The following is a 21,150-nucleotide window of genomic DNA, read 5'->3' as shown; positions in this document are numbered from 1 at the left end:
CAGTTGACAATTACCCTTTAATACTAAGAGCTGGTTTTCTGTGTGATAGAATGGAAAAGAGATAAATGTGGTGATTATATTAATAAGAGATCCTAAAAATATTATAGTGTGGTAATTATAAGCACATATTATCAGACCTCAGTGAAAATTCCGCCTGTGCCACTATAAGTCACATGGCCTTAAGAAAGTTACTTAATCTTTTTAGCTTTAGTTCTTAACTTTCTAAAAAGAAGATATGAGGGGGCACCCCACAAAAAAACAGAATTTATTTATTAAAATTGTGTATCTATCCTTATATGTTTAACTTCAGTCACCTTCAAAGCACTCGCCATTTGATGCAATATACCTATGGAGACTTTTTTCCCCACTGCTCAAGACAGTTTTCGAATTTGTTGATTTTGATGCTTTTTAGTGCTTCTGCCATTTTTTTTCCACCTCTTCCGCACCGGCAAAAGGTTTCTCTTGAGGACGTTTTTCATCAGGGAAACAAAGAAAAGTCACGCAGGGTGATATCAGGTGAACAGGGAGAGTGGGGGCATGAAGGTCATGCTGGTTTTGGTTAAAAACTGCCGAACACTCAGTATGGTGTGGGCAGGTGTGCTTGTAAATCACCCATTATGAAATGTGCAAATGTGTAGAAAGAGTGATGCTGAATTCAGCTTCTCACAATAATACCAGCTAGTACCCTGATAAAGATAGGTTCCTAGAACATTCATCTGGCAGGAAAAGCCTGTACTATAAGGGGCCCACCTTCCAGAAGATAATTCCAGTTTTGGGGGGAGACCCCTTCTATGCATACCAATGTCATAAATTTGTTTTTATATTTAAATGAAACGTTTTATGTGGAACACATAAGGCAGATTCTGACAAATGACTCAAAATGTCACAGAGGGTATCTGGCCAGATTTATGAGCAGAGAAGATGGACCATGAGGGAGTTGGGAAGTGCCTGAGGTTGTGCGACCAAAACCATGTGACAGATATCCATAACCCTGATAAACAGTAAATAAACCAGCATGTGACAACCTGCACCTTGCACAGGGCTAGAAACCCTCCTCCCTCAGCCCCTATCTTGACAACAGGAGGAGGGGCAGAGATGCAATGCAGGCTGGTGGCTGAGAAACACAAAAGCTAGGCTGGATATTCTGGGAAGCTGGATGCTCCTGCAGCATGCAGGATTTTGAGGCAGAAGATTTAAATGAAGGGCAGGTAGATTCTCAGCCTTCTGATTCCCCCTTGCTCCCCAGAGTCAGGGCCGAGGTATTCCTGAGATGGCAGGAACTGGAAGCCACATGGGCAGGCAACAAGCCCCGGATCCCCTTCCCACGCAAGAAGTGGCCATTGGCATGGGCAACTGGCACTGAGCTGTGTGGTCCTGCCCAACCAGGTGCAAGGATGCACTGGGAATTCAATGGTGAATGGACAGGGTGCTGGCACTGGGCCAGTGGGCAGTGACCAGAGGAAAGGGCAGTACACTGCCAGTAGGATGCTAGCATGCAGACTCCAGAAAGATGTCTGGAGCCGAACTGTGACCAGGAACAAGCTAAGCCACCCGTATTTTCCCAAAAGATGGTATTTTTATTGGAAGAAGGAATTTCAGGTGCAGCCTTAAACTAATCTGATAAAGGGTGGCAGGATTATTTTTCTTTGCAGGTTTTCAAGGGAATGGGCTCTCAGGCAGAAACTCGTTATTCTTCAAAATTGTATAGCCTTTAAATAAAAGTATCCTTTCTTTTTCACCAAAACTCTGCCTCTAGAATTTATGGACGTCAGGCAGCAGAGCCACACATGGCCATTAGTTAAAAAAAAATTTAGTCATAATTATGTAGACAAATCATATTCAAAGTCATTTTATGATACCCTATATTCAATTTAACTCCTATGAAGAATTGCAGTTTATAGAACACATCAAATAAAACTTTGTGTTGATTTATTTTTTGAGTTCAGATACATTTTTTATTAACAAGTGAATTACTATAGACAAATTTTAATACACATAGGCTAATCTACTAATATTTGGTATAACCTATTTGATGGTATAAGGTTTTTATTAAAAATTAAAAAAAACAAAATATTGATAAATTAATTAGGTCAAATTCCAATAAAATGTTTGTAACATCCTGGAAGCATCTCAGAGGAATTTCAGTTTTCTCTGGAAGACAATTTAAAAATTAAAAAAAAAAAAAACATGAATGTAGTACAACCCCAGGGCTTTGCACTAGTCTCAGCCTATTACTAACCAGTTTTGTGGGAAGACCGGCCCTTTAAGTTCTTATAATGGTTACAAAAGCCCTTCAGCAGAAAGCATTAGGGAACTTTGAAAAGATACAAGTTTATTAATTAAGACCTGATAATTACACAGCATTTCTGGGGCCATATAGCAAGTTCTCAGGTAGAGACAGAAAGAAAGTGTGTGCAGGTCTGGGGTTCTGCACTTATGGGGTCTAGAGTAGGGGTCATACTAAGGTTTTGTGGGCTTACTCTTTGTTGGTAAATTTAAGACACAAGACTGGGAAATAAAAGCAGAGGAAGAGAAAACAAACTAGTAGCCAAAATGATCAGTTATTAAAATAAACCAAGATTTCCAAACAAAGGCTCCTCTATGGGGGCAGGGGTGAGGTAGTCACCTGGCCCTTTATCTAGTCCTTAGACTGGCAATGTGTTTATCTGAGATAGCATCACTGAACCGGATGCCTCTATGAAATGAATGACTAGGCAATCAAAGCTTAAAACAGGCATTGCATTACAGACAAACAAACAAAGGAACGAACAAGTATCAGGGCTTAGACTACTCCTCCCTACCCTTATTTTGCAAATGCCAAACACCCAGAGAGAAGAAATGACTTGCTCAAATTGTCACAGCATGTTATTGGTAAAGCCAAGACTTGTTCTGCTTTGTTCTTGGAAACATGTAGAGCAGGGTAGCAGAATACCTTCTGATAATTAAGACATACTCCTTTAAGCAACATCTCTATTTTCCACTTTGCCCTCCACACCTGTCAGTTGCTATTTTTCCTATTTCATCTTCTTAGTAAAGCTATGGAAGAGGCTATGAGAAACTTGAGCAAAATCCACAAAAAATATAAGTACCCCAAAGGCAAGATTTTTGTCTGCTGTGTTCACTAATGACTCCCCAATGGCTAAAATAGAATCCGGCTCCTTACTATTACAGAACTAAAAGGGTTTGTTTGCTTGTATGCATCAATGCCCAACAAAATGTGAACAAGAGTGTGGCAAAGAAGTAAATGTTGGTCCTAAGCTCAGAGACAAAGATGAGCTACCACTCTAAGACCTAGCTTTTTGATGGCTTCTAGGGGATAAACTATACTGGGAAAAATAAAATTAGTCATGGTGATTAAGGAAGTTAGGAGTCATGGACTCTACTGATTGGGTAAGGCTAGTGTAAGGCATAGGTAATCATTGTATCAGGTCTTGATGCCAATGGTTTCATTCTGTCTTGTTTCTGGAGGGTGTGGTCGGTAGGTTCATTCAGCTTTCGTGCGTCTGGGGCTGAAACATAACCTAGATCAAGATGTTATCTTCAGTCTGACTGAAACTCTGATCCTTTGATCAGTAGACCTGCAGCTTTATTCTTAAGACAGTTGAACACTGACCAGAACCTGATGTCCGAAGGTCTTAATTGGACCTGGCCTGAGTGGGTCTGTGTAGAGCCAGCTGATAGTGTGGGTTCTTGACATTGTGTAGGAAATATTTCACAACATGAGTCTAGGTAACTATGAGGGTATGTTTATTAAAACTGGGGGCAGTTAAATAAGGAAGGGTTTAGCATATGAGAAGCAAAAGGAAAATTTAAGCTTGGCTGCCTTAGCTCACTGGGAAGTCAGAGAAAAGAGAGGTTTGGAGATAGAGTCAGGGGATTAGTCTGGGACAAGCTGCCAGCTGCCCCTTGTCTTAAAATTTAGGAGACACCTGTCTATGGAGAAAGAAGTGGGGAAAGAAGAAGAGAAAGGGAATGGCACTTGGGCTGCTCTCCAGGGGGAGAGCGTATGAGTGCTAGGTCCTTTGCCTTGAGTTTTTATCTGTCTCTTGCAGGTGGAAATCTTAGGGGTGGTCCCAGGTGAGGGTATCAGTAGAATATTCATTACTTCTCCAGGTGTGCCCTTTTCAGGGTCATGACAGAGTAGCAGTTCTTTAGTCATTGCAATAGGTTCTGATATCGTCCACCTGGTTTTGCTGCTTTTCTGGGCCTGGAGCTGAACTACATCTGAGGCCTACATGTTATCTTTAGAGATGTGACCTTCTGTATCTGGTTGTAAATTGCTTGGCCAGTTTGTTACCTGTCTCAGTTTCCCTATTCCACTTAACCTTCTTACTGATACCGAGCAAAGCAGGACTCATTCCCATGGTGCCCTGGTGTATGGCCCAGTGATTAGTGTTGAGGAAAGCAGACCTTTATTTACAATATTCCAACCCTGGAGCAGCAGCTGGGAGCATTTAAGCTGATAGCCCTGTTTCCCCCCCGAGGCCCAACACTTCCCTTGCTCCCCAAAAGGCTACAAGCCAAAACCAAGCCCAATAGTTTCCCATTCCTTATCTGTCAGCTCTCTCCTTCAGGATCTGGGTACATTGTCATCAGCCTCTCTATAATAGTCCAGAAAAGCATATGCTGTGTTGCACTAGATCATGGTGAAATCCAGGAAAGGCACAAGTGCTAAGAAAGTATCTTCTCCATATGCCCCAAGTTCCAAGAATCAGATAGAGTCCAGGTCTGCAAGGCAGATCCTTGGTGGCTTTGGAGTCAACTGGAACAGGTATGATCAAAGCAGCAGCATGCCTGCTTTCCTACAAGCCTAGGCTGCATGGCTGAATCCTGACTACAAACTGCATAGCTGCTATTTTGCTATAGTCAGCATGGCTGAATCCCCTTCAGACTCATGGCTCTTTCCTCATGGTCACTTCTTCTCTTCACTTCTACACTCACTCCACCCACATGGTCCTCTCCCATGGCAGAACAGCTCTCTTACAAAGCTGCCTAGTGCTACATCATGGCCCTCTTCCTACACAATAGACCTCCTAGCCAACTTCCATCTCTACCATTTTCAGACCATGTAGCTTCTCTCCTTTTATCCTCATGGCTCTCCCTAATTTTAAATGCTGACCCTGAGCACCATACATCATTGTTATGAAAAGTATCTTAAGACTATCATCTGCCATTTTGCCCTGGGCTGCAGCACAGCTATTATAACTTACCATATTGTAACTTAACCATAGCTATGCAAAGTACCTTAAAAGCTGTATTATCTCCTTTCCCCATCCCCAAAACCGTGAGCTGTGAGGACTTTTGGGGAGGGTCCCTGCTCTCCTGCATTACTATCCTGCCTATAAATAACTGAAATAAATATGTTATCTTTAATTTGACTGAAACTCTGATCTCTTAATTAACAGATCTGTGGCTTTATTCTTAAGACAGTTGAACTCTGTCCAGAATCTGATGCTCTAGGAGCTTAATGATTAAGAGTGTTGACTTGCAGTATGTGCAAAGAAGGCAAGTGAGTCATGGTGCTATTAGATTGAACAAATTTAGCCTGAAATAAGAAAAATGGTATATTAAAGATATAAAGTTTCTGAGCTATTACATTACCAAGTTCTTATGATTAGGACTAGTGGGTGAGTGTGATTTTTAACTAAAATAATAATGATAACAAAGGTAATGATATTAAGATTTACTATCTACTAGGCAATATTCTAAGGATCTTATATATAATAAATGTTTCAGAGAACCTACTGGTATTTTTATCTACATTTTGTTGCACATGAGAGATTTAAGGAATATATAGTTTAAATCATTTTTCAAAGTTTCACAGTAAATGAGTGACAGAGCCAGTATTTAACCTAAAGTTTGGCTCTAGAGTTTGCTCTAAAAGCCATAGAAAATATCTAGAAGATAAAGTCTGGAGTTTCATTTTCCTTCTTCCAGTTTTTGATTGTTTCGGAATGAGACTTTGCAAGAAGATTTACGTACACATTACAGCTAAAATAAGAAGGTTCTTTTTTTAGAGCAGGTGTCAGTCCCTCTGGGGGACGTGGCTAGTATTGCAGAACCCATACCAGTTCTGAACCAGGAGTGACCTGAAGTGGGTGATTAGCTGGTTGTGCTGGTTTTAAGCATATTACCCCAAATTATTTAGTGCTTCTTCCTTCAAGAGGTGGAGCTTTACTGTACTCAATTTGAGTGTGGGCTGGACTTGGTGACTCACTTCTAATCAGTAGAATAAAGTAAGTCATTACTTATCATTATTTATAGGTTCTTGGAAACTGCTACTTTAAGTTAAATGACATAAAACAACCAATTTTATAGGTTAGTTGATATATAAGAGTTTCTATGGTATATTTTCAGTCACAAAAACATCACCAAACTTCTAAATAAAGACTCTAAACACTTCTGATATTAAACATCAAAATAAATGAGTTATACATACATTAAAGAAAGGTTAAAAAATAAGCAAGAACATTCTTTTCCAACCTGCTGACTCCAGGTTAGGGTCATGGGTGGCCGGAACCTCTCCCAGTAGCTCAGGGAGCCAGGACAGGATCACACTGAACAGGACGCCCTTGCATAGCAGGGCCACTCACACTGACAGCCACACTCAGACTGAGACAATGCTGACACATCAATTCACCTCACATGTACATCTTTGAGGTGGAGGAGGAACCTGCAGTCTCCCAAGAAAACCCACAAAGACATGAAGAACATGTGCAAACTTGACACAGACAGCAGCCCCAGCCTGAAATCAGCATTTTTTCCTCATCTATATTATAACTAAATGATGTTGAATGAAATACTATCATTTGAGGACCTGCTGCACAACACAACTTATGACATTTTATGTAAATTAATTTGAAAAAAGACTTTCTCATGTGGGGACTCTCTCTCGGATCACTTGCTATATGGGGAGACCTACATGGCAAGGAACTTAAGTATTTAGACAATAGCTAGTGAGGAACTGAGGCCTGCCTGTAAACCAATTGAATGAGCTTGGAAGCAAGACCTCAAGCCCCACCTGACCGTAGGCCTGGCTAACAGCTTTACTGTGACCCCATGAGAGACTCTGAGGCAAAGCAATTCACAGAAACAGTGGGATAATCAATATTGTTTTAAGATGCTAAGATATGGAATAATTTTTACACATCTACAGATAACTAAAACACTGACCTGAGGACTCTGGAAAAGGAACTATGTAACAGGAGTTTAAAGAAGGCAGTGTTCTTTGTAGTATTGAGTTTTTTAAATCGCCTTGATAAGTTTAGTTTCTGTTATTAAGTATGAACATTCACTTTTTGAAGGAATCTTTATCAGGTAGTGGTAACATAAAGACACCTTACAAGGGTCTTTCTCCATGCCCCAATCAGAGTTTGATATGGGTACATAGAAACATGTTCTATTACATTTACTCTTTTTATTGAAAACTCAAAAGGCCCAAACCATGCCCACCTCTGTTATTATTTTCCCTTTGTGCCATTAGTAAAGGAAAAAAATATTTTTGCTGATCTGAAAGGAGACTAATATATAGGGAGAAAGAAATAAACAAATTAGAGTTAGTAATTCTATTGTGATAAAATATCTTAATGTAAAAATTACATTGTAAAGCTGTGTCATCTAATTTCTGAAGAAGGCTTTTTAGTGTGCATTGCACATTAAAAAGCATTTGTATGTGCAGTTTAATTTGATGAATAGTGACACCTTCCCATTCAAAATGCCAAGTTGTGTTTGACAAATAATTTCATAAGAACTGAAACAAAGCAAAAGAAAAAAAACTCTGTGTAAATGATTTTGACCTCCATCAGAACACATTGGGGGCATATTCAGAGACATTTTCTAAGGTACTAAAATCAGTGTCTCCCCCAAAACCATATTTTAAACATTATGTATTCTATGAATGTAGCCATTAAGAGAATTTTTAAATGTTAAAAATATTGTATTCTAAAACTTTACTGACAAAATCTAGGCCCTTCTTGATGGTAGCAGAAAAAAAGAAAGTATTTTTTCTATGATTCCATTTGCATGTTATGATTGTGGCTTGGATGAGAGTGATAGTTTTGAAGGTTGTGAAAAGTGAAAAATTATTGATATCACTATGTTTTTTGAAAAGAGAGTTGAAAGGCTCATGAATTAGATGTGGCATATGAGACAGGAGAGTCGAAGTGAAAATTAAAGTTTGGTCTGAGGAGCAAAACAATATGTAATGCTATTAACTGAAATTGAGAACACTGGTGGATGAACAGGTGATGGTGATGGGCAGTGAGTCAGGAGTTCTTTTAAATTTTTATTATTTATTTACATCTAAGTATAAATACCAATTATGCAGTTGGATTTCCAAATCCATAATTCAAAAACAAAGATGTCATTGAAAATATTAAATTGGGTATCATCATATTACGGATAGTTGTGGAAGCCAGTCTCCAAAATGGCCCAAATGATTCCTGGTCCCTGGTATTTACAACCTTGTTTGGTCCCCTCTAACATTTTATCAGGGTCGGTTCATGGAAATAACAGAATGTGCAAAAAGAGGGGCTGTAATTGATATAAATAGGGAAAACCTTCTTGGAAACTGGAACAAAAGAGATACTTTGACTTAGTGGCAAAATGTTAAGCAACACAATTCCCTACATTAATGGGGGAAGTAGAAAATATTCCTAATGAATTAGGTTATCTAGCTAAGGAGATTTTCAGCCTTAGTGTTAAAGTTAGCACTTGTTCTCACCTTGCTGCTCATAGTAAAGTGTGAAATGAGAGAGAGACTAAAATAACTCCTAAACATGAAAAAATTGGGACTCAGTGGTACTGAAAATTCTCAGGTTGTCTGGGGGGAGGGGGATGATGCTAAAATTAAAAATAGCTTATAAAAAATGATCAAACCCAGGATATTGCTAGGAAAATATGGACTAAAGATAAAGCATAGGGTATGACAGTAAAATGCTGTGTCAAGACCTCAGAAAAATCAAAAGTGGGTACATCAGAATATCATTATCCTGTCATACAACAGGATCTCTAAAGGTGGTAAAGGTGTAGCTCACAGAAATTCTTAATCAAATAAAAGAGCTTTTAAGAAGCTCAAGAGCATTGTTTCTCAGTTGGCTCAGCATAAACCCAAAGTAGAGTAGAGGTATGCAGGTATGTCTGTTGTCTAATGTGTGGGGCAGATGACTTATCTCTAGTTTTGCAGGCCTTCAGATTTAGAGAGAAATTGAACTTGAGAAGATATATCAGGATTTAAATTTAAAGAACTTCATTTATACTTGTCTAAACCTTGTACACCTTGAATTGAGGTTGGTTTATATGAACAATAAAAAATGGAAAAAAAGTGATGATATGTTACCTCCAAGGCTATATTATATGACATTGTGGCTTCTGCCTGGTTCTCTTGACCTACTTGCTCTGGAGAAATCCCAGTGTCATGTTGGGAGGACACTCAGGCAGCACTGTAGAGTGCCCTGTGTCAAGAGGAACTGAGTCTTTCTTCACCATCCAGGAAGAAGCTGAGGCCTATTTGCAATAATCACATGGGAAAAACATCTTGGAAGCAGATCTCTTAACTTTAGTCAAGGCTTCAGATAATCTCCACATTAGCTGACAGCTAGAATGCAACTTCATGAGAACTTAAATTAAAACTATCCACCTAAGCTGCTGATAAAGTCTTGCCCCAAGAAACCATGTGAGATAATAAAGGTTTGTTGTTCTAAGCTGCTAATTTTGGGAAAATTTGTTATGCAGCAATAGATAACTAATAACATAGTGAAAGCCGTTGGTCTAAGGAGATCTCCTAGAAGGTGAAGGTAGGTAGAGAAGTCATGTTGCTGGGGTTGTGATGCCTAAGGCCTATTGGTATTTAAGTATCAGATGCAGGGAGAGAAGATACAGCTATTTGATTTTGGAAAATTACTGGCATTTATTTTCCCAATCCATCAGATAGAAATAGAACCCCCTACAGCTATGTGGGTGAAGATTAATGAGATAACATTTGTAATGCATATAATATAGTGTCTGTAATATTATAATCTCAATTGGCATTATTTTTCTTCTTCTTTACATCTTACTTGCCATAGTTTTAGGTTTATATTCTCATAAAAAGGACAGGATCTTGGATGTTAAGATGAGCATCATAAAGTGTGTAAAATTTGCAAAATCATTTTCAGATTAGGTTGATTGGGCTCTTTGAAAATATCTCCCTCTGATTTTGGAAGATGGTGGCAGAGTAGGTAGCAGTGTTCTCTGCTTGCTCACATTGTGGAAAGGCTTGGAGTACAAACACGGAGATGAGTGAGTGAGTGCGAATTTCAGACAGCGCGAGCAGGAAAAGAAGTGTGAGAGCAGAGTGGAAAAGGGCAAAAGGCTCGCCTGCACTCTCAATGGGAGTTGCTGGGTCCCCCAGCCCAGTCTCTGGGCCCACCAAGCCCAGTGCCACTGCCGAACCACACCCCAAAGGGGCAGCTGCAGACTGGCTCACTTGCCCGGATCTGCTTGAAAATTGTCACCTTCCATAGGCGCTGGGACCAGTGGAGTCCTGGAGGGAGACAATAAGGTTTCCTTGAAACAGCCAGAGGTGTGGGAGGACAGTGAGCGGCCTAGACTGTGGGAAGCTGTATAAACTGAGTCTAGGTGGGGACCCCTTGGCCTGGGAAATCTGGGCTGGCGGTCCCACACCCCAGGTGCACGCGTCACGGCACCACTAAACAAAAAGGAATGGTACTAAGCCAGGGTGAGGGACCCATATGGGAGAGCTGTGGCAGAAACACAGACTCAGTGGGGACCCCAGGAAGGCAAGCAGTGCACACAGGCGATGGTGAGACACTGCCAGCCAGGGAGGGAAACAGCCTGGTGCTGTGGCTTGGAGCACAGAGACTCCTTGGGAGGAGGAGCGAAGACAGGACCCAAGGCTGGGTGGGGACTATGAACATGCACACTGGCTTGCCAGCAGAACAACATTGCTAGAGAAGCCTGAGGACTGCTGGAAGGTGCCGCAGTACAAGTGGGGAAAGACTCAGCTCAGTGCAGCTCACAGCAGAAAGTTGCAGCAGGTCCACAAGTGAGAGAAAAGCAGCCACAGAAACTAGCCAGATCGCCTCACAGACAGCCAAAAAAAAAAAAAAAAAAAAAAAAAAAAAAAAAATGAAACTCATGGAATTCTGACCAGGTGTAGATCCAGAAAAAGAAGACTGCACACAAAGCATTTCCACAAAAGAACTCAAGACAAGGTGGGCAGAGTGACTCTCAATCAGCTAGCCAGAGGGAAGTTTCCACCAAAGAGTAACTGAAATATAACCAGACAACTTAAATAAAGGACATAAAGGGTGTCCCAAGAGCATCAGGCCCAGGAAATGAAAGAGACTACATCACTGAACCCCCAGGTCTCCTACAAAGAATCTCATACCACGAAGGAGGGAAATCAAAGCAGACAAATCAAATAAACAAAAACAAGCAAGAAAAATCCAACATGGGAAGACACAGAAACAACCCCCCAATGAAAGGAAAAAAGGAATCCCCAGAAAGAGAAGTAGATGAAATAGACAAAAGCCAACTATCAGACATGGAATTCAAAAGAATGGTGATAAAGAAGATCAATGTACTTGATAATCTCAAAGAAAACTATGACAAACTTCAAGAAAATTACCAGCAACTGCAAGGAAACTACAATGAATTGCAGGGAAGGTACAGGGAACTTACAGAGAACTACACCAGCATAAAAAAAGACATAGAAACTATTAATAAGAACCAGGAAGAAATGAAGAATACAATTTCTGAACTGAAGAACACAGTAGAATCGATCAAAAGCAGACTAAACGAAGCAGAGGATCAGATCAGTGAGTTAGAGGACAATGTAGAAAAAAATTCCCAGACAATGCAATAAAATGAAAAAAGATTGAAAAAGTATGAAGAGGATTTGAGAGAAATGCAGGACAACATGAGACTAAACAACATTAGAATCATAGGGATACAATAAGGAGAAGAGGAGGAGCAAGGGATAGAAAACCTGATAGGAAAAGTAATGTCAGAAAATTTTTCTAACTTGATGAGAGAAAAAGTCATGCAAATCTAGGAAGCACAGAGAGTTCCAATGAAGAGGAACACCAAAAGGCCCACTCCAAGGCACATCATAATTAAAATGGCAACATTCAAGGACAAAGTGAGAAACCTAACAGCAGCAAGAGGAAAAACAGCAAATAACATACAAGGGAGTGCCAATAAGTCTATCAACAGATTTCTCAAGAGAAACACTACAAGCCAGAAGGGAATCATCAAAAATATTTCAAGCAATGAAAAACAAAGACCTACAACCAAGAATACTCTACCCAGCAAGGCTCTCATTCAAAATGGGAGGTAAAATAAGGACTTTCTCAGACAAAGGAAGAGTAAAAGAATACATCTCCATCAAAGCAGCATTGCAAGAGATGCTAAACAGAATGCTTTAAGAAAAAAGAAGAAAAAAAGAGAGAGAGGGGAACACAGGTACAAAGGGAAATGAATAAATACCTGATAATAATAACCTTAAATGTAAATGAATTAAATGCTCCAATTAAAAGACATAGGGTAGTGGAATGGATATGAAAACAGGACCCGCATATTTGCTGTCTACAAGAAACACACCTCAAAACAGATTTACACAGACTGACACTGAAGGGATGGAAAAAAGTATTCCAAGAAAACGGACATGAAAAAAAAAGCTGGGGTATCAATACTCATATCAGACAAAATGGATTTCAAAGCAAGGGCCATAAAAAGAGAAAAAGAAGGACATTTAATAATACTTAAAGGAACAATCCATCAAGAAGATATAACCCTGGTAAACATATATGCACGCAACATAGGAGCACCCAAATATATAAGGAAAATACTAGAAGACTACAAGAAGGATATCAACAGCAACACACTAATAGTAGGGGACTTCAACACTCCATTATCAACAACAGACAGATCATCGAAGCAAAGAAACACCAAGGATATAGAGGAATTGAACAACACACTAAACCAAATGGACTTAAGATATATATATATATATTTTTTTCACCCCCAACAAGCAAAATATACATTCCTTTCAAATTCACATGGGACATTTTCAAAGATAGACCACATGATAGGACACAAAACAAGCCTCAACAAGTTCAATAAAATTGAAATTATATTAAACATGTTTTCAGACAACAATGCCTTGAAACTAGAAATCAAACTCATGGAAAAAAAATCAAAAATATCCAAACTCATGTAGAATGAATAACATGATTTTAAATAATGTATGGGTTAACAATGACATCAAGGAAGAAATCAAGAAGTTTCTGGAAACTAATAATAATGAACATACAACAGCCCAAAACCTATGGGACACAGCAAAAGCAATCCTGAGAGGGAAGTTCATAGCAATGCAGGCCTACCAGAAAAGGATAGAAGAATCTCAAATAAAAAATCTAACCCTACAGCTAGAAGAACTAGAAAAAGAACAATAAACAAAGCCCAGAGCAAGTAGAAGGAAGGAAATCACCAAGATCAGAGCAGAATTAAATGACAGAAACTAAACAAACAATTGAAAAGATCAACAAAAGTAGGAGCCAGTTCTTTGAAAAAATAAACAAAATCGACAAGCCTCTAGCCAGGCTCATCAAGAAAAAAAGAGAGAAGACCCAAGTAAACAAAATCAGAAATGAAAGAGGAGAGATCACGACTGATACCACAGAAATACAAAAGACTGTAAGAAATTACTACAAACAACTGTATGGCAAGAAATTTGAAAACTTAGATGAAATGGGCAAATTTCTAGAAAAATATAATCTTCCAAAACTGAATTAAGAAGAAGTAGAAAGCCTGAACAGACCAATAACAAAGAAGGAAATTGAAACAGTAATTTAAAAATTCCTGGCACACAAAAGTCCTGGACTGGATGGCTTCATGGGTGAATTTTACGAAACATTTAGGGAAGTCTAACTCCTACCCTTCCCAAACTATTGCAAAAAATCCAAGAGGAGGAAAAAATTCCAAACTCTTTCTATGAAGTCAGTATTACTGTAATTCCAAAATGAGGTCAAAACATAACAAAGAGAGAAAACTACAAGCCAATATCACTGATGAACATAGATACTAAAGTCCTCAACAAAATATTGGCAAACAGGATCCAGCAACACATTAAAAAGATCATACACCATGATGAAGTGGGATTCATCACAGGGATGCAAGTATGGTTTAATATTCGCAAATCAATAAATATAATATACCACCTAAACAAAATGAAAAACAAAAATCACATGGTCATATCAATAGATGCAGAAAAAGCATTTGATAAAGTACAAAACCCATTTATGATGAAAACGCTCAGTAAAATGGTAATAGAGGGAGCACCTTAACATAATTAAGGCTATATAAAAGAAACCTGAAGCCATCATCATACTCAATGGACAAAAACTGAAAGCATTCCCTCTGAGGTCAGGAACAAGACAAAGATGTCCACTATCTCCACTCCTATTCAACATAGTGTTGGAAGTCTTATCCACAGCAATCAGAGAATAAAAACAAATAAAAGGCATCGAAATTGGGAAAGAGGAAGTAAAACTGTCATTATTTGCAGATGACATGATAGTATACATAGAAAACCCTATAGACTCCACTAAAAAACTACTCTATATACTAAGCGAATTTGGCAAATAGCAGGGTACAAAGTAAATATACAAATATCTAAGGCATTTTTGTTCACCAACAATAAAATATCAGAGATAGAAACAAAAAAGAAAATCCCATTTACTATAGCAACAAGAAAAATAAAGTACCTAGGAACAAACTTAATTGAAGGGATAAAAAACCTGTACTTGGAAAACTACATAACACTGAAGAAAGAAATTAAGGAAGATAAATTTGCTTCCAAATAAATGGAGGCATATACCATGTTCATAGATGGGAAGAATCAACATCATTAAAATGTCCATACTACCCAAAGCAATTTATAGATTCAATGCAATCCCTATTAAAATACCAATGACATATTTCACAGACCTAGAACAAATACTTCAAAAATTTATATTGAAACAAAAAGACCCCGATGGATAGCCAAAGCAATCTTGAGACAGAAGAACACAGTAGGAGGAATCACAATACCAGACATCAAACTATGCTACAAAGCCACTGTGATCAAAAAGTCTGGTTCTGGCATAAGAACAGACATATAGATCATTGGAACAGAATAGAGAGTCCAGAAATAAACCCAGGACTATATGGTCAACTAGTATTTGAGAAAGGGGGAAGGAGCATAAAATGGAGTGAGAAGAGCCTCTTCAACAAATGGTGTTGGGAGAACTGGACAGGGATGTGCAAAAAAATGAAACTAGACCACCAACTTACACCACACACCAGAATAAACTCAAGATGGGTCAAAGACTTACATGCAAGCTGTGACACCATAAGAGTCCTAGAGGAAAACTTATGCAGGAAAATTTCAGATATCCCACGTAGCAGTATTTTCACCGATACATTTCCTAATGCAAGGGAAATAAATTAACAAATAAACAAATGGGACTACATCAAACTAAAGAGTTTCTGCTAAGCAAAAGAAAACATTAGCAAATGAAAAGAAAACCAAGCATATGGGGAAACATATTTGCCATTGATACCTCAGACGAAAGACTGCTCTCCAAATATTTAAAGAACTTACACATCTCAACACCAAGAAGACAGATAGACCAATTAAAAAATGGGCAAAAGACCTGAACAAACCCTTTTCTAAGGAGGATACACAGAGGGTCCATGGACACATGAAAGAATGCTCAACATCACTAGCCATCAGAGGTGCAAATAAAAACCACAATGAGATATCACTTTGCACCTGTCAAAATGGCCATCATCAACAAATCACAAATCAACAAACAACACGTACTGGTGAGGATGTGGAGAGACAGGAACCCTAGTGCACTGTTGGTGGGAATGCAGACTGGTGCAGCCACTATGGAAAACAGTATGGAATTACCTCAAAAAACTAAAAATGGAACTGTCTTTTGAACCAGCGATTCCACTACTAGGATTATACCCGAAAAATCCTAAAAGCATAATTCAAAAAACATATGCACCCCTATATTCATAGCAGCCTTGTTTACAATATCTAAATGCTGGAAACAGCCTAAGTGCCCATCTGTAAGTGAGTGGATCAAAAAACTGTGGTACATTTACACAATGGAATACTATGCAGCAGAAAGAAAGAAGGAACTCCTGCCATTTGCGACAACATGGATGGAACTAGAGAGAATTATGCTTAGTGAAATAAGCCAGGCAAAGAAAGCAAAATACCATATGATATTACCTAATATAGGAAACAAAGAGCAACACAAACAAACGAACTAAATAGGACAAAGAGTAGAATAGTAGTCAGTAGGGGGAGTGGGGAGGGAGAGATGGGGGATAAGTAAGAGAAGGGTCTAATCAAGGAACGTGTATAAATGACACATGGACATGGACAACGGGGAGGGACATGATTGTGGGAGAAGGGATGGGCTGGGTGGGGGGAGCAATGGGGAAAAATGGGACAACTGTAATTGAAAAATAAAAAATTAAAAGAAAATATCTCCCATTCCCTTTAAATTGGTCAGTAAAGGAATATTGTCAAAATATGCACCTGAATATTTATAACTATATGGAAGAAATATTGCCAGTGAAGAAGAATATTAAGAAGTTTGTACAGAATAATTTAGATTTTACTTTTAGCATTATTCATGTTCATTGTTATTTTGTCTGATGGTTGAGAAATTTCTATTGGGTAGTATCATTTTTTTCTAGGTATAAAATTCTGGCAATGTTTTTAAGCAATGAGAAATTTGAAGGGATCTGTTCAAAACAGATGGATTGAAAATTTATTTTCCTCAGAAATTAATTAATATCATATTTAGAAATACTGTAAAGCTACTTAATAATTTTACATTTCATAGTGTATTGGCAAAATTAGATTCTTGTTGATGGGAGCATAATGCAATAAAATTATTTATTTTTGCTTGATGTCCTGAGAAATTCAAGATGAAATTTCTATAAAACTCTTTCTTATGTTATTGTGAAATAAACATCATGGCCAGATTACAAATTTAATTTTTGATGTTTATATTTTCAAAAAAGTGGGCTCAAAGTATGTTTAAATATATTTTTATATAACCTTATGTAGAAAGGGAAATGTAACCTTGTCAGGTGACATCTTGAGTCTTAAATGGAGAGTATTTTTAACCATATGAGCATGGCACATTTGCACTGCTAACAGGGATCTTGAATGTTTTTTTTTTTTTTTACTCTTTTGCCTATGGCTTTTCCAGTTCACTATATTCTATAATTATTGGCATTTTAAGCAGGTGGAAAATATATTATAATCATTCAGTTTTTGCTTCCTAAAATATATTTTCATCTTAGGAAAAAGATGTTTAATAGGGGAAGAGAAATGAATATTTTTTCAGTGTTTCTATGTGAACTAGGTCTAGTTCCCTGAAAACAGACTCTGAGATGAAGATTTATATTCTATAAGTTTACCAGAGATTTTCCATGAAAGTGTCTATAAAGGGGAGGGCAATAATATCGTGTAGAAGGAGACGTTAAACTGTGAAGCAGTATAACAGAAGCCTCTGGAGCTAGACTTAATCTTCATATTTGTCCCAATAACCCTTCATTGACTAGTCATTACAGGTATATGGCTGTTATACTTTTCTATTTACCATCAAAATTGGGCAATAAAGTATCAAATGACTCTTAAAGGGGTCCCCTATGTACCGAATTAATTTTTCTCTGTCCCCATAAGCCCTACAACCTCCTGATGGTCAGTGAATACCTCCTGATAAAATGTTGACTTCTCTTTTTGCCTCTGGTCTCTTAACACAAAGAACCTGAAGAGCGTGGTTGGAAGCCTGAAAATAAAGTTGAATGGGGGACTCTAACTATGTCCCGTGGTGTGTTCTCTTTGGGAACTAGAAGCTATAACTCTTCAGAATCTAAAGTAATAGGGAATGGACATACAAATTACCTACATGGGTTATTGCAAGTGATACTAATTAAAGCTATGTACTCCTTTCTATTCCAATCCCTTTAATTTCTGAACTCACTTCTACTTATTAGAGACCTCACATGCTTCTATCTACAAGTTGGGTCAGGGTAGTTTGAGGTAGTATATATGTATTATGATATCTGTGACATATTCTGCTGAAATACCCCCTTTGGTGTGAAGTTGATCTCTTGATGTATTGAGCGGTTATGCAGGATTCTGTGTTGATGCATCAGATATTATGAATATTTTTAAGTAGTGTGCTAGCTGAGGCCCTGTGGGCAAGAAAGAAAAATCCACACTCAGAATATATGCTGATTCCAGTCAAGATAAATAGCTGTCTTCCAAGATAGGAGATATCCAATGTAATAAACCTGACACCAAATAGTCTTGTGGGTGGATATCTTATTAAGGTATAGAGTTAGTTTATGTTGTGGGGAATTGAACATTTAGCAGAAGCAGTAGCTATATTAACCTTAGTGAGTAGGAACACATGCTACTAGGACCATGTGTAGCTTCCATGACTGACTCAATTGCTACTCCATTGATGAGCTCATTGTATTAGAAATGGGGTGGTGGATGGCAATGGTTGATTGATACCAAATGGTGAGTTGCTATGACTACTTGGTAGTTCAGTACTTACCCTATTGAGTATGTTTTCTGGTAGGCATTAATATATAATACAAAGTCTTGGAAAATTGTGAGCACTTCTATTGCTACATCCACATATCTCTTTTCTAGGTCTCTTTGTCTTCAATCTTCCAACGTTCTTTTTCTAGGCCCATACAGATCCACTCATCTGCCATTACTCATTAGCCCATTTGCATTCTTATCTTGGACTACTTTCTTTTTCACACAAAGTATATAACCAAATTTCCGGAGCTTGGACTTTTTCTTCCTATTAGCATGTCAAAGGGAATTCTCTCATGTGGTTACAAGAATGAGCTGAAAAGAAAGCACAGTGCAACATTAATGAAAGATATGGAAGTCTGGGCTTTCTACTCATGCAGCCAAGCCATCTTAAATTGTCTGGAGATAACACTTTCACATTTCAATGAAATGTTGTGGAATGGTCCAACTTATGACTTTATGAATTTGACAGGGTATAGATATGGCTACATGGTCAAATGGTGTCCATGGTCAGACATTCTGTCAGGATGAAGTAGCAGACCAGCAGCTGTTTGTCAAATGGTGTATAGTTGTCCAAATGCAAGGCAGTAACATGCTACAGATCCCCTGGAGTCTAATTGTAACTTTTCTCTTGGGGAACTTAATAAATGTAACATGGCACATTTACAATCAGAGTGAAATATTCTAGGTAATATGTATCTTCTAAGTAAAATGGGCCAACCAGAATAATTGGACTGTAGCTCTTTTGTGCATTGGGTCCAATTCAAGCCTATTCTTCTTTTCAGTGGTAAGAGGAGTAAGATTACATAGTATATCCTTTACTAAAGATGGGATATGAAGATATGTCTCAAACTTCCATACCTCTGCAAATTTCACTGATGTGGCACACACCCTGAAATTTCTCTAGTTTATCTCTTATTCTCTGGAGCATTTGAGACACAAAAATGTCTTCAATATACTTAGCACTTTGTATGCAATTTGTTTGGTTAACATGATGCCATCAATCAAGTTGGTCAATGGAATGTTTTGTACAATCCAAGTTATTTAGCTCCCTTCAGATTGTGGGGGTAGGAGGTGGCAAAAAACAGTAATTATCTTTTGGAGGGAAGGCCCCTTGTAGTATAGGTTTCCCCCTCTAGCTGGGTGTTCTAGGAACCCATCTGTATCAGTGTACCAGCTATGTTCAGCTTCAGTGAATTTTTTTGAAGACTCTTTCAATGTGTTTGTCCATTTCATGATGGGTAATTTACAAGCACACTTACTCACACCAAGCTGAGTGTTCGGCAGTTTTTGACCACAAATGGCATGCTCCCCATGCCCCACCCTTGCTACTTACCTAATATTGACCTGAGCAACTTTTTTATTGGTTTCCCTGGATGAAAAAAGTCCTCAAATGGAAATATTTTGCCAATGTGGCAGAGGTGAAATAAAATATGTCAGAAGCACTAAAAAGCATCAAAATTGACAAGTTTAAAACTGTTTTGAGCAGTGGGAAAAATGTTTCCATAGGTGCATTGCATTAAATGGATAGTACTTTGCAGATGACTAAAGTTTAAACATGTAAGAACAAATAATACACATTTTTAATAAATAAATTTTTTGGTGGGGTTCCCCTTGTATATTATGACAGAGTATGAGAATTTATCTACACTTAGGACATGACTGTAAATATACTGTTTCCATCTCACATTCATGTGAATCACTTCTAATTCTCTATCCTTACATGGATGGAAATTGGATGTGTTTTCTAGTTATTCTCCTGTTACTGTGTTCATTAGCTCTATAGCAAAGATTCCCTTCTGGAAATTTTGGTTGTGTTTAGAGTAGTATATTGTCAACTGGCATGATACAGCTTGTGTTTGAAGGGACCAGAATAGTGAATTAAATGGGACTATCATGAGAACCACCATGTGTACAAAATTTAAGTCATTAAAGTTGTCACTAATCTCTGCCTCTTCAGTGTGTGGTATTTAACTCCTTGTTTTGATATAATTTTAAATGTACAGAAGAGCTGCAAAATAGTATAGAAAGTTCCCATTACAACTCACCTAGTTTATGTAATTGTCTTAATATCTTTTATAACCATTTATCAAAACTAAGAAATTAACAATGGTAGAATACCATTGTCTGTCAACTATAGACTTTTTTCAGATTTCACTAGATCCTTAAATCATGTTCTTTATTGTTGTTGTTCCAGAACACAACCTTCTTACCATGTTGCATTTAGGTGCATGTTACCTTATATAAGTTAAAACCACAAGGAAATCCAGGCATGCCTAATAGAATGACTAAAATTGAAAAAAAATTGACAATACCAAATGTTGGCAAGAATGTGGAGCAACTGGGATTCTTGTGCATTCCTGGTGGAAATGCAAAATGGCATAATAACTATGGAAGACCATTTGGCAGTTTCATATAAAGATAAGCATGTTACTCAACAAAGTATCTGTTAGAAATATAAAAATGTATGACCACACAAAACCTGTACTAAAATGTTTACAGTAACTTTATTTATAATAGCC

This window comes from Furipterus horrens, unplaced genomic scaffold, assembly GCF_987537825.1.
Source record: "Furipterus horrens unplaced genomic scaffold, mFurHor1.1.pri manual_scaffold_5, whole genome shotgun sequence".
Lineage (NCBI taxonomy): Eukaryota > Metazoa > Chordata > Mammalia > Chiroptera > Furipteridae > Furipterus > Furipterus horrens.
This window is presented reverse-complemented; position numbering follows the sequence as displayed.